At 41.6% G+C, this 14,192-nt stretch overlaps 1 protein-coding gene across 6 annotated transcripts in view; it reads left to right on the top strand.

The window, feature by feature from the left end:
• The window catches only part of ENOPH1 (enolase-phosphatase 1), a 661,653-nt gene that overhangs the window by 620,333 nt on the left and 27,128 nt on the right, over positions 1–14,192 (top strand). The window lies entirely within an intron of this gene.

The following is a 14,192-nucleotide window of genomic DNA, read 5'->3' as shown; positions in this document are numbered from 1 at the left end:
ACTAAATATCTGAACTTCACAGCACAAGAAATCTGGAAAAAGCCAAAATTTTTTTGGGCTGGGACAAAGGCCCAAAACCAGGGACACATTTTAAATATTGCTTGTATAATCTTAGAAAGTTGCTAAAATAGTGTGTTTTGTGTTACCATGTGTTTCCTGAAAGATATAAAGACTGAAACTTAAAGTGCTATCATTATTTAGTGATTTGCCAGAAAACCACAAATTTTAAGACAAACAGACCAAAAGTATGAGCCAAATATTCTGTGAAAATCTGGGCAGTTGAGAGCTATGGACTCAACAGCTGGGGCATTTTACACACACACACACACACACACACACACACACACACACCTACTGCAAATAAAAAAACAAAACTCTCCTTACTGGCATGACTCTGGCAGCCCCAACAGACAGCGGCAGCATAACTCCTGTAACACAGAGGGAGAACAAGAACAGCTAGTTTAGGTAGTTTAATTTCTCGTGCGAATCCACGTTAGTGTGAAAACTCCACTTCATTAATTTTTCCCAACAGGTCTTGCAGCTGTAAAAGTGGGGTGGGGGTTCCCCCTCCCCCTGGCTGTATAGTTCCGGCACCCATGTTGTTAAGGGCCTTAAAGTAGCTGATAAGAACATGGCTGGTGGCAGTGATAACTACCTTACAGTCTGGGCAGAAGGGGGCATAGCTAGTAAACCTGTGCCAGCCTTTCTCAGGTGTGTGTGTGTGTGTGTGTGTGTGTGTGTGTGTGTGTGTGTGTGTGTGTGTGTGTGTGTGTGTGTGTGTGTGTATATAAGTCAAACCTCAAAGTGTGTGTGTGTGTCAGCTACTTGGGCAGGGACACGAAGCACTGGTTGGACAGAGAGTATGCTGGGAGGTCTTGGCTTCGCCACTCAGTTGGGATCTCAACCCTATAGCTGTGCCAATGGAGAGTCTTATTGGCAATCTGGAGAAAGATGGAGAAACCAGCCCCGGACTGACTGTGGTCTCTGTGTGCTCTTAAGGGAAATTGCACTTGATGCAGAGAGCTGCATCTGGAAATACTGTGTGTGTACCTGTCATCTTCCCAATGTACATACCCCACTGGTGCCAGTAGTGAGGATTGAGGCTCTTTGATTACTGTTGCCAGTGGCGGGGTGTCACATATGGTGTTTGGAATTTGTGACGAATTTGGCGACTTTGTTTTAACGTTGTTCCATTTTTTTTCCTTGGTGCAGTTTTGCAGGTTGTTTAGTATACAAGAACAATAAAATAGGGAAGGGAGAAGGAAGGTTTTTGCTAGGGTAGTCTTAGTTGATGTGATAAGGAATTGTCTGTTTCTTTAGAGGAGTCCTAGTTTCTTGTGGGTTTTCTTTATGTTTTGTTGGATATGAAGGTTGAAGGTGAGTTTATCAATAATTACACATAGTCATTTTGTTTCTTGTACTCTTTCGATGATGATATTTTCGTCTGAGTGGATGATGTCTGTCCCTCATAAAGTTTGTGGTTTTCTAGCAAATCACTGAGGATTGAAGTCACTAAATAATGTCATACATTTGAGTTTCATACTTCATGTCCTCTGAAAAATGCAAGCTAATACAAATCCTGTTATTCTATGAACTTTTGAAGCTTATAAAGGTAGTATTTAAAATCCGTCCCTATTTTTGGGGATTTGTCTCCCCCACCCCCCCCCAACTATTTTAAACTTAGATTTCTTGCGTAAAGATGTTGAGAGGTATGAAGAGAAGGGTAGTGATGTGTTCTGTGTTGTTGGTTGTTTGCAAATTTGGCTAATTTATTTTAACATTGCTGGTTAGGATAGGAGAGGCATGTAATAGAGTGGGGAGTAGACAAGTAGTGGCTATGTTTTGTCTAGCAGAATCAGTAAGGTAGTGTTACTGTTTAGAGGCAGCCTTGCTTTTGGTGTGTCTTCTTTATGGCTCTGTAATTACACAAGCAGTTTGCTGTGGAACAGTAGATCTGAAGTTGTCTTCATTTGCTCTTCAACCTGTGGGAAGACAGATCTGGCTCGGATCCGACTTGGCTGCATTTCTCCAGCATCGGATCCAAGTTCCAAGCTCCTCCCCTACCCATAATACTCCTTCCTCCCTTCAGATCTCGTTTGCCATGCTCGTTGCAAGCATTGTGGTCTGCTGTTCCAGACTTTTTTTTGGGTAAGTAAGTTTAAATCTAAAATCCTATTCTCCTCTTTCTATCTAAAATTCTTTTTCTATCTTTACCTACCCCTACCTTTTCGCATTCAGGCATCAGTCTGTTAAAAAAAAAGTCTCTTCTTACTCTCGCTTTCTCTATCCTATTTCTAAAATCTCTTCTTACTCTCGCTTTCTCTGTCGTATTTCTAAGTGTGTGTATGTGTGATTTCTGTTTGGGTTTTCTCTGCTGCTAAAAATGTCAGACACCCCCAAACCAGGTTTCCGTAAGTGCACAGAGTGTGGCCATAAGCTTTCCCTGGTGGATGGCCACACTTTGTGCATTGTTTGCTTAGGGGTCCCTCATCTTGATTCTTCCTGTTCGATCTACCCAGGGTTCAGTCCCTGCACATTGATCGACAGGAGGAATAAACTTATACTCAAAGGCCTTCTCCGTCCACCTACTACAGAGGCCCAGGCTACCCCTTCTGCTTCTACTTCTGTCTCCTCCCCAGCCCCTGGAACTCAAACCTCCCACAAAGAGAACCAGGGGTAGAGAGAAGCACAAAGACCGAGACAGGCCGAGGAAGTGGTTCACCAACTGCTCTTCCTCAGCTTAGCCACCAGCTAAATCCCAATCAGCTCCTAGCACTGTTCACCTCTGCTCCGTTCTCTTTATTTCTCCCCATAGCTGGAGGTGCCTCAGAGCCATCCCCGGTATCTGTGTCACCTCATCACGTCCCTAGGCTGGTGGCAGTGGCCTCTTCCTCCAGATCCACCCGCAGCCTTTCCAAAGCCAAGGTGAACAGGATGATGTGGAGATTAATCCGCACTCAGATACAGATGGGAGTCTTGCCTGCCCCCTCTCCCTCCGGAGTGGGGGGAATGCAGTCTGCCTTCATCTTGATCACTTCTTCTCTGATCTGACCCCTGGTTTCAGAGTCCTCAGGTCCCAAGGAACCTCCGTGTGGAGGAGTCGGCGCCGACAGTACCTCGTACCTCGATGCCGACCATTGCCTTGAGTGGATTGGCTCTGATGAGCTTGGAGCCGTCGGGCTCTCAGAGCCATAGCCTCAGCTCCAGATCCAAGGGGGTTGTTTCAGCTCCCAGAGGGACCTAGTGAAGGAGGTCGCCCAGTCTACCCCAGGGTCCACGTCGGCAGAGGATAGGAAGGTTTTCTCCTCTTGAATGGCCACCCTCATTGTCATCAGGTGTCACGTCTGGCACCAACTTTGTACCTACTCGAAGAGCTTCAAGGCATCATTTACAAATCTCCATATGATGGTTCCACCCTCTTTGGAAAGATAGTATGTGACACACTGGTCCAGGGCGAGAAGGATGGGAAGACTCTGCCATCAGAATCCACTTCTCAACCCCTCAATGATTCTTTTCCAGGAATCAATGGGCAGCGAAGAAGATGTGGTTCCAAAAATCTCAGGGTTATTCTCAGGACGCTCGAGACTCGCCTTCTCCCAGAGGCAGGGGGGATTTTACAGATGCCACCCTCGAAGCAAAGGGGGGCCAAGGAACCAAGGGTCTCGGGATTCATTCTCGGACAGGCCTGCACAGCAGCCTTGAAGGGTGGCCTGGCTGCTTGTCTCTGGAGGTCAGTTCTCACAACACCCAACAGCCTGGGAGTCTATTACAGATGATCAATGGGTGTTGCGAATCATATCCAGAGGATATTCAGTCCCTTTCTTTTCAAAGGCCACTTCCAGCCAAACACCTCCAGGATGTTCCACCCGTGCAAAGAAAGGCAGCAGCACAGGAAATTTACAAGCTGCTAGAAAAATGAGTCACCCAGCCCATTCCCCCCAGACCAGTCTGGATTAGGCATCTACTCCAGGTTCTTTTTAGTGCCAAAGGAAACGAGGGACTTGAGGCCAATTCTGGATCTCTCTACCTTGAACCTGTCAGTTGCCAAGACTAAATTCCAGATGGTCACACTCCAATCTGTCCTGCCCTTCCTGCAGGAAAACAACTGGATGTACTCAGAAGACCTTCAAGACGCGTACTATCACATCAAAATGGACAGATGCTCTTGGAAGTTTTTCCACTTCTGGCTGGGGGCCAGTCATTACCAATTCAGAGAGCTACCCTTTGGTCTCACCACAGCCCCCAGGGTGTTCACCAAAGTGATGGTAGTAGCAGCTCACCTGCAGCTACAGGGCTTCTGGGTCTTCCCCTGCCTGGACAATTGGCTCCTTTCCACCCCCTCTAGGCATTGACTCTGCCAAGCCAGGGATTTCCTTATCCAAACTGCCCATCAGTTGGGCATCACCATAAATCACATCAAATCCCTATTAGAACCAGTTCAGGTTCTGGACTTCATTGGAGCCCATTTAGTCACCATTCAGACCAAGGTTTTCCTGACACCCGACAGATTTCAGTCTCTCAAACATCATGTCTTGCATATTCTTCAAGTCCCATCTCCTCCAGTGGAGTTTGTTGTAAACCAAATACGGAGATGTAAGTGAACAATGAAACAAGGAACAGAGTCAGAGGTTCGCTGATGAGATCCAAATGAGGGTCCAACTCCGAAATAAGGCTGTACAATTTATTATGGCATGATAACCAAAATAAAAACTTGTAACACGTAGATTAAAACGCCAAAACACATTAACGCTATACCAAGTGATATTACGTTTTCGTGCAAACTTCATCAGATGCAAATACCCCTGGCTAAGCAGCACAAGCTTATATATGTGGCTGGAATTCTAGAACCAATCTGTATCTAGAAACAGTTAATTTGAAACAAATCAAATTACATAACAAAATTAAAAAAAAACATTAAATATTCAATATCAATCAGTCCTTTAAAATCACATGTATATAAATGAATGAATATTATAAATACTAACAAATAAATAATTATAATAATAAGACCATAATTTATATGCTTGATTTATAAAGAATGCTTAATTAAAACAGTTGAATAAATAATTAAATAAATGAATAACAGTGGCTTGATAAATGTTTTGCTACCATCTATTGGCCATATAGCAAATCACATATAAAAAAATAAATAGTGTAAATACTGAAAAATAAATTGTTATAATGAAACTACAATTTGTGTATTTGATATTAATGTTTACTTGATTAAAACAATTTAGGACAAATAAATAAATAGTTAAATGAATGCCAGTAGATTAAAAAAATGTTTACTGCCATCTGAATGACCATATGGCAAATTAAAGTTTGGCAGCTCTTAATTTAAGAACTGGAAGAATAGAGAGCATGTCATTCAGGCCTGGATTTCTTGTGGCATCCAATACAGTCTGCCAATAAAGCTCTCGATATTCGAGTTTGGTCTCCCACATGCCCCCTCTAATTTCTTTAGGCTCAACTTCCAATACAAAAAATGAAAATGATGCTTGTGCACACTCTTCTTTATGACAGAAAAGAGCATTGTTTATATTTTCTTTCCTAATTTCATAAAGATGCTCAGAAATTCTCAGTTTTAATTTTCTTTCCGTCTTGCCTATATAGAATGAATTACATTGCTTGCATAGGGCCATGTAGACCAAACCACTAGTATTACAATTTGAAAAGCAGTTACTCTTGATATTTCGGTCTCTACTAACAATTTCTATAGAAGATCCATTATGTATGTAGGGGCACTGAGAACACGAACCACATCTAAAAGTGCCTATCTTCCTATGATTGTCTTGTGAAACATACCCACACCCAAATTTGAAGAAGTTCTTAATATTTCTATCTTTCCTATATGTAAATTTAAAAGGTTATTTGAATAGAATGTCCAGATCTGAGAATTCCTTAAATCTTTCCAGTTCCTTGTTAGTGACACACCTGATAATCCCTGTATCACCTGTAAAATCCATGGTATAAGCATCGTCCCAATCCATGGAAAAATCTGTATTGTTTGAAGTCTCTAAGGGGATGAATGCAGGTTGGTCCTTTCCAAGTATTGGGGCAAATCTATTCTTTCTACCCTCAGAAACTTCTGAGGTGACTTCTTGAATTAAACAATTGGGATATCCCCTTTCTTTAAACATGTCCTCAACAAAACAACATTCTGAATTGAAATTTTTATCAAGGGATGTCATACGACTAATCCTTACCAATTGACCTTTTATAAGGTTTCTCTTGTAAAACTGGATGTCCACTAGTATAATGAAGATAAGAGTTTGAAAAGGTACTTTTTCTATGTACCTTAGAAGAAAAATTACCATTCCCCTTAGAAAGAGAAACATCTATATAAATTAATTCCTTGTAATTAATATTGTAAGTAAAATCCAGGAAATTGGTGGTACCTTTTAAATAGGTAAAAAAAAACTAGGAATCTGTCCTAGCTGTCTGTCCAAAAAATACAAATATCGTCCAAAAAACGTTTATATAAGGACCAACAGCTACTAAATTCACTGTTAAATACAAATTTAGTCTCCCAACAAGTCAAAATAATAATAGCATAGGTCGGTGCACATTTGGCCCCCATTGCCACCTCTTTATTCTGCTTGTAAAACTCACCTTCATATTACATATAGTTATTCTTGAGTATTATTTCCATTAACAGCAGGCAATTGATAAAATCATTATGGTTGAGATGACCACTTTAATTCTCCAACCATTGTAAGCCTGTATCATGGGGGATGGAACCAGAAAGATCCACAATATCTAGGGTGACAAATAGCATCTCCTCTTTATAAAGACTAGGTTTTACTTGTCTAAGAAAATCCCAAGAATCCTTAAGCACAGCAGGGCCTTTTAGGGATAATTATTTTAATTTGACATCCAAGAATTTTGCTAAAGGGGCTTTAATAGAGCCTTCTGATGGTACAAGTAACTAAAGAGGTGGGTTCAAGTGGTCCTTATGGACCATTGGAATCCCAAATACTGATGAAACCATGGGGTTTTTTGTTGGTTAAAAAATTTAAAGTATCAAGGTTAATTGAATCCTCCAATAACAAATCGTTAAACATTACATTAATTCTTGAATTGGCTATATTCACCTCGTTAATAGAAGCCCTCGAATATTTATTGATATCACTCAACAATTCTTTCATTTTAGATTCATACGCAATGCTGTCCATCAAAACCTTACCACCCCACTTATCCGGTTGCATAATTCGCACAGTTTTGTCAACTTTGAGGGAATTTACTAAACTCTTTTCTTCTTTTGAAAGATTGGGATAAACCCTATGATTATTTACTTCTTTCCTGATTTCCCTTTCCATGGTATTCTGTAGGTTTTTAAGTTGAGGGTGGAGTGGTGGCTTGAAGGTGTTTTTCTTCCTCAGAGGTGTATGAAGTAGCCTGTCCCTTGATTCATTACAAAAAACAAGGCCAAATACTTTTTCCTAATAAAAAGTTTCAAATCCACTATAGCTCTAGAAATATTTGCTTTCCTTGAGGGTATAAATTTAAAACCTTTTGAAAATAGGTTGAAGTGTTCAATATTAATATCCAAGCCACTATAATTAAATATTTATTTGTTGTTTGTCTTTTCGGTTTTTCCCGGTTAGGGGTCGCCACAGCGGAACTCAGGTCCGCTAATGACTGGCAGTCGATTTTTATGGTGCCGAGTTGCCAGCCCTACGCCCAACCTTTAACGAAGGCACGCCCATTCACGCATGTCTTTCGGAGGCCACTCGACCATGGGGAGGACATGCAGACTCCACACAGTAGGCACTCCAGCCGAGAATTGAACAGGAGAACCTCTTGCTGTGAGGCAACAACGCTACCACTGTACCACCACGGCTTTACCATAATTAAATATTTTGTAATTTTTAAAAATGTAAGTATTGTCATGTTTTATAATAATGTCATAATTTTGGGTAATCATTTCCATACTTTCCTCCCTGGGTTCCCTCTATAAGTGTAATGAACGTGTTCTTTGTTCCTTATCCTGTCGGATCTATGTCCCTATCATATATAATATGTCTACCCTCAAAATCCACCCCTTGAAAGGGTGCGTCTGTACCAACCATATTTTCACCTCCCCTTGCTTCTGATTCCCTAAAACTATGAAGGGGTCTGGGTTTAGGATATGCTACACCCTCCTTGTATTCTCTGATGTGCCTTTCTAATTTTCCTTCTTTTCTTTTTATATTGTTAATACATTTCTTACAACTTGGATGAAAATATTGTGATACTTTGCTTTCTCAGTTTCCACTGTAAATAAAAGATCATTTAAAATACATTCATTAGTCATTTCCATTTCTTTCAGTAAAACACTTTCTCTCTTTCATTTTCATCTATAATAGCCTTAATAATCTCTAAGCCACATCTATCAAATATTTTGATTAATTCAGAATGAAACTCTGAACCTTCTTTAACTCTAGTGGGGTATTTGCAAATTTGTAAACCTTTTGGTACAATATTACGCTTTAAACACTCACTCAAATAACCGTTATCACAGTCAATTCCTTTGTATCTGTCCATAAGAAAAAATAACTTGTCCAAATTGTCTTTATAAGTAAAAAATGTCTTTTCCGTGTGGCTTTGAAAAGTTTTGTTGTTAAAGTCATAATTCCTAGCTAAAATAGTGTTGAAGTCTAAAACTGTTTCAGGTCTTAACAAATCACCTGTTTTAGTGTTCGTATTAGTCCTGGTTCCTGCGATGATCTTCTCTTGTTGGTCTGAACGCTCCTGATTAGAAAATAGAATGTTGGGAAACCACTAAGGTCGTTCACCAAAGCATTCGTACCCTGAACATAATTCCATTGAGGTAAAGAATGAGAGGCAGAAGTGCTGGAAACATTCCTCAATTGACTTCGGTTCATTTCCTGGTTCCCAGGTATACCTGAAACTAACGTAACGATGGATTGGCAAGCTGGAGTCAGAAGTTCAACCAGCTGTGATAACTGGCCAATCATTTTGCATAGTTCACCTCTTTCTCCTGTTCTGTGCTCCTCTTCTGTCTCCGCCCCTGGAAACTCGGCCATCTCAACAAAAAACTAATAAACCAAATACAGAGATGTAAGCGAACAATGAAACAAGGAACACAGAGGTTCGCTGTTGAGATCCAAATGAGGGTCTGAGTCTGAAATAAGGCTGTACAATTTATTATGCCACGATAGCCAAAATAAAAACTTGTAACACATAGATAAAAACACCAAAACACATTAACGCTATAGCAAGTGATAATACGTTTTCATGCAAACTTCATCAGATGCAGATACCCCTGGCTAAGCAACACAAGCTTATATATGTGGCTGGAATTCTAGAACCAGTCTCTATCTAGAAACAATTAATTTGAAACCAAACAAATTACATAAAATTTTAAAAACATTAAATATTCAATATCAATCGGTCCTTTAAAATCACCTGTATATAAATGAATGAATATTACAAATATTAACAAATAAATTATTATAATAATAAAACCATAATTTATATGCTTGATTTATAAAGAATGCTTAATTAAAACATTTTGAAACAGTTGAATAAATAATTAAATAAGTGAATAACAGTGGATTGATAAATGTTTTGCTACCATCTAGTGGCCAGGTGTGAGTGCTTGTGTGTGTGTGCCTTCTGTGGAAGGTTGGGCGCCAGGCTGGCAACTCGACACTGTAAAACTCCACTGCCAATCATGAGCAGACAGGTGATCCGCTGTGGCGACCCCTAACCGGGAAAAGCCAAAAGACGAAGAAGAAGTGCAAATACTGAAAAATAAATTGTTATAATGAAACTACAGTTTGTGTATTTGATATTGTTTACTTGATTAAAATAATTTAGGACAAATAAATAAATAGTTAAATAAATGCCAGTAGATTAAAAATGTTTTATTGCCATCTGAATGACCATATGGCAAATTAAAGTTTGGCAGCTCTTAATTTAGGAACTGGAAGAACAGAGAGCATGTCATTCAGGCCTGGGTTTCTTGTGGCATCCAATACAATCTGCCAATAAAGCTCTCGATATTCGAGTTTGGTCTCCCACATGCCCCCTTTAATTTCTTTAGGCACAACTTCCAATACAAAAAATGAAAATGATGCCTGTGGACACTCTTCTCTATGATGGAAAAGAGCATTGTTTATATTTTCTTTCCTAATTTCATAAAGATGCTCATAAATTCTCATCTTTAATTTTATTTCCATCTTGCCTATATAGAATTAATTACATTGCTTGCATAGGGCCATGTAGACAAAACTGCTAGTATTACAATTTGAAAAGCAGTTACTCTTGATATTTCGGTCCCTACTAACAGTTTGTTTTAAGGACGTTGGGGTCCATGGCAGCCACAATCACCATCATTCACACAGCTCGGTTACACATAAGGGTGCTCCAGTGGACCGTGGTGGTCCAGTGGTCATTTATAGATCTACCATTGTCACATCCTGTTCATCTGTCGCATGCACAGATTCTCTTCCCTGGTGCACTCAGTCCCTGGAACTTCTTCGTGGTCACCCATTTATTCTTCCCTTCCCTCTGACCACAGTGACCACAGATGCCTTCCTGCTCAGGGGGAGGAGCATTGCTTGGGAAGGACAGTTCAAGGCACATGATCTTCCCTGGAAACCCAGTTGCATATCAGTATCCTGGAGATGAGGGCGGTGCTATTGGCGTTGCAAGTTCTTCATGCCCATCTCCCCCAAAGGACAATTGCCATCCAGACAGACAGTAAGTTGGTAGTCTGGTATATCAACAAACGGGGGAACCAGGTCATATCCTCTTTGCCACGAAGCCATGAGATTGTGGGAGTGGACGATCTCCACAGTCCTTTTTCTGGTGGCAACACACATTCCGGGGAGGTACAGCATTCTAGCGGACAGGTTCAGCAGGTCTATCCTGATGCCTTACGAGTGGTCTCTGAATCCGTCAGTAGTGAAACAGATCTTTCTAAAGTGGGGTCAGTTTTGCTATGATCTCTTTGCCTCTCCTTCCAATCAAACTGCAGCGAGTTCTTCACTCTGAAACTCCCTGCAGGGAGTCCCCCCAGAGATGCTCTAGTTCATGCTTGGCCCTCCGGTCTTCTCTATGCTTATCTTCCACTTCCCCTGATAACCAAAACTCATTCAGAAACCACAACATTTGGGGAGCTCATCCTCATTGCCCCCTTCTGGCCTCGCCAAGTATGGTTCCCTTCTCTGTGGTCTCATGTAGTGTGTCCTTCCTGGATGGTGGATCCTGTTCCGGATCTGATTTCACATCCCTCAGGGATTCCATATCCAGATCTGGCCAGTCTGAAGCTCACTGCTTGGCTGCTCCAGTTCCCATGATAGTTAGGACTCCCGGGCTATCTTTTCTAGTTAAGAAGATTTTGGTAGTGGCTCATAGATCTTCTACGAGGAAGGTTTATTTGAGTAAGTGGAAGCTTTTCTCAATTTGGGCATCTCAGCAGGATTTGGGTCCCTTCACTGCTCTTGCAGGCATTTTTCAACAGGGTGCCAGCTTCTCTACTGTTAAAGTTCAGGTGGTGGCTATTTCTAATTTCAATAAAAGGGGTAATTCAGCTTTTCTAGCCTCTTCTAAGCTCTGTAAAGCTTTTCTGAAGTGTACTTTTCTTCTTAGGCCACCAATCAAGGATTCTGGGCCTCCGTGGGATGTTACTTTGGTCTTTCAAGCCTTAGTTTTTTCCCTCTTTGAACCTGCTGCTTCAGTGGATCTGCAGTTCCTGTCTTGGAAGACAGCCTTCCGTAATATCAGAGCTTCAGGCTACTTACATGATCTTCCATAAAGACAGGATATCTTTGCGCACTAATCCTTCCTTTGTGCCTTAAGTGGCCTCAGAATCAAACATCAACCAGGTTATCAACCTCCCTGTTTTCTTTCCGAACTTTCAGAATAAGGGAGAGTATAAATTGCACCTGCTGGATGTTCATAGACAATTACGTTTTTACTTACACAGACAAAGGCCTTCTGCAAGTCCAATAAAACGTTTCGTTTCCTATTCTAAGCCCTTTTTAGGGAGACCTGTATCAAAGGTCACCATTGCTCATTGGATTTCTCAGTGTATACTCTTGGTGTATTCAACCAAAGGATTGTCTCTACCAGGTCAAGTTAAGGAGCCTTCTAAAAGGTCTATGGCTACTTCAGCTGCTTTCTGGTCCAGAATTTTCTTGGATGACATTTGCTCCGCAGCTACCTGGGCATCTTCACATACTTTCATCTCCCGTTACAAGTTGGATCTTCTGTCCAAAAGTAAGGCATCCTTTGGCTCCTCCGTGTTACAGAATATTCTTCCATGAGGGCCTCCCAGGTGTTTGGTAGCTGGGGACTCTGTCCCACAGGTTGAAGAACAAATGAAGACAACAACTTCAGCTAAAGAAGTTATATACTCACCATAACGTTCCATCTGAGTTGTTGCTCTTCATTTGTCTTCAACTGTCCCGCCTTCCTTCCCCCTGCCTTATATAGGCTATGTGGTGGTCTGGCTGGAAAAGAAATGGCCCGTTCTTTGGCATAAATGGTCATTCCTTATGATACAGTCTGGGTTATTGTCCCATGGGGTAAGGCATTGTGTCAGGTTGGGTTGTTATGGTGGGCAGCAAACTTGATCTGAAGGGAGGAAGGAGACAGGGGCATTATGAGTAGGGGAAGAACTTGGAGCTTGGATGCGATGCTGGAGAAATGTGGCCGAGTCGGATCCGTGTTCCCACAGGTTGAAGACAAATGAAGAGCAACAACTCGGATGGAATGTTATGGTGAGTATATATCTTCTTTTTTTATACTGGTGTTATTGGATGACAGCATATTAAAGGTAGTTTTTTGGGAGGTGCGAAAGAGAGTTGGTGATGAACAGTAATAGTTTAGTTTTTTTTTTTGATTCAGGAGGAATTGAGAATTGTTGAGCCAGGCTTCTATGGAGCAGAAGGATTTGTGGGTGAGATTATGGAGCATGGGTAGCGTTCCAGCAGCAGTAGTGACCATTTGGCATAATGGTTAAGGCATTTGCCTCCTATGCACCAGATACAAGGTTCAGTCCTGACCCCCAGCCAATGCCTGTTTAGAGTATGCATGTTCTCTGTGTGTCTCTCTGGGTTTCCTCCCACCACTGAAATACGTGGTCAATGTTTTGATCTCAAATTTGCCCAAGAATCGAGCTGTGGGCAGCAGCACAGACAGTAGATGGTACACTATAGGGAGAAGGGTTGCACAGACCAACCACCCTGGGCATCTGTTGCGGTGCATAGTATCCCCAAGATAGGAGAACACAGATCATGGATCATGGGTCTTGATCTGGTCATGTTGATCAATGTCACCAAATGGACAGTGATAAGTGAGTTGAAGACCCAGATTACTGTGATCTACATCACGGGCCCATGCTAATGGTGGGAGGGGTGTATTTCCCCCTTTTGGCCAGTGTATGCACGCCATAAAGCCCAGCAGCCCTGGGTCAGTAGCTATTGGCTGGCCAGTGTCCAGCTACTAAACTTAGGTTACCAGGAATAGCTTTGTTGTGTGAAACATGGACATAAAACCAATCAGTCTTATCAAACATGAACTAAAACTTGCTACACTCACTGTAAGTTCATTGATAGGACAGAGCTTTGAAGTGGATGATGTGATAGTAGGGAGGAGACTAGACATCCTATGTATCAAGGAGTCAAAATGAAAGGGCAGTGCAGTAAAGTCAGTTGGCTTGAGATTCTCAGGAGGAGTACAGACTAAAAATGCTGTAGGAAGTGTGGTGAGAGAGAGGCTTCAGAAGGCAGTGAGGTAATGCCATCAGAATTAGTGACAGGCTCATGGCAGTCAGACTACTTCTTCTTCTTTCGGCTGCTCCCGTTAGGGGTTGCCACAGCAGAGCAACTGTTTCATTTCTTCCTGTCCTCTGCATCTTGTACTATCACACCAACCACCTGCATGTCCTCTCTCACCACATCCATAAACCTTATCTTAGGCCTTCTTCTTTTCCTGTTACCTGGCAGATTCATCCTTAGCATCTTTTTCCCAATATATTCTGCATCCCTCCTCAGCACATGTCCAAACCAACGTAATCTTGCCTCTCGGCCTTTGTCTACAAACCTGGGCTGACCCTCTAATATACTTATTCCTAATCCTGTCCATCCTTGTCACACCCAGTGCAAATCTTAACATCTTCAACTCTGCCACGTCAAGCTCTGACTCCTGCCTTTTTTCAATGCTACTGTCTCCAACCC

The sequence above is a fragment of the Protopterus annectens genome, chromosome 2.part0 (genome assembly GCF_019279795.1).
Source record: "Protopterus annectens isolate FY-2018-M chromosome 2.part0, PAN1.0, whole genome shotgun sequence".
In the NCBI taxonomy this organism is placed as follows: Eukaryota; Metazoa; Chordata; order Ceratodontiformes; family Protopteridae; genus Protopterus; species Protopterus annectens.
Note: the sequence above shows the minus strand (reverse complement) of the source record. Positions and strands in the feature narration are given on the sequence as shown.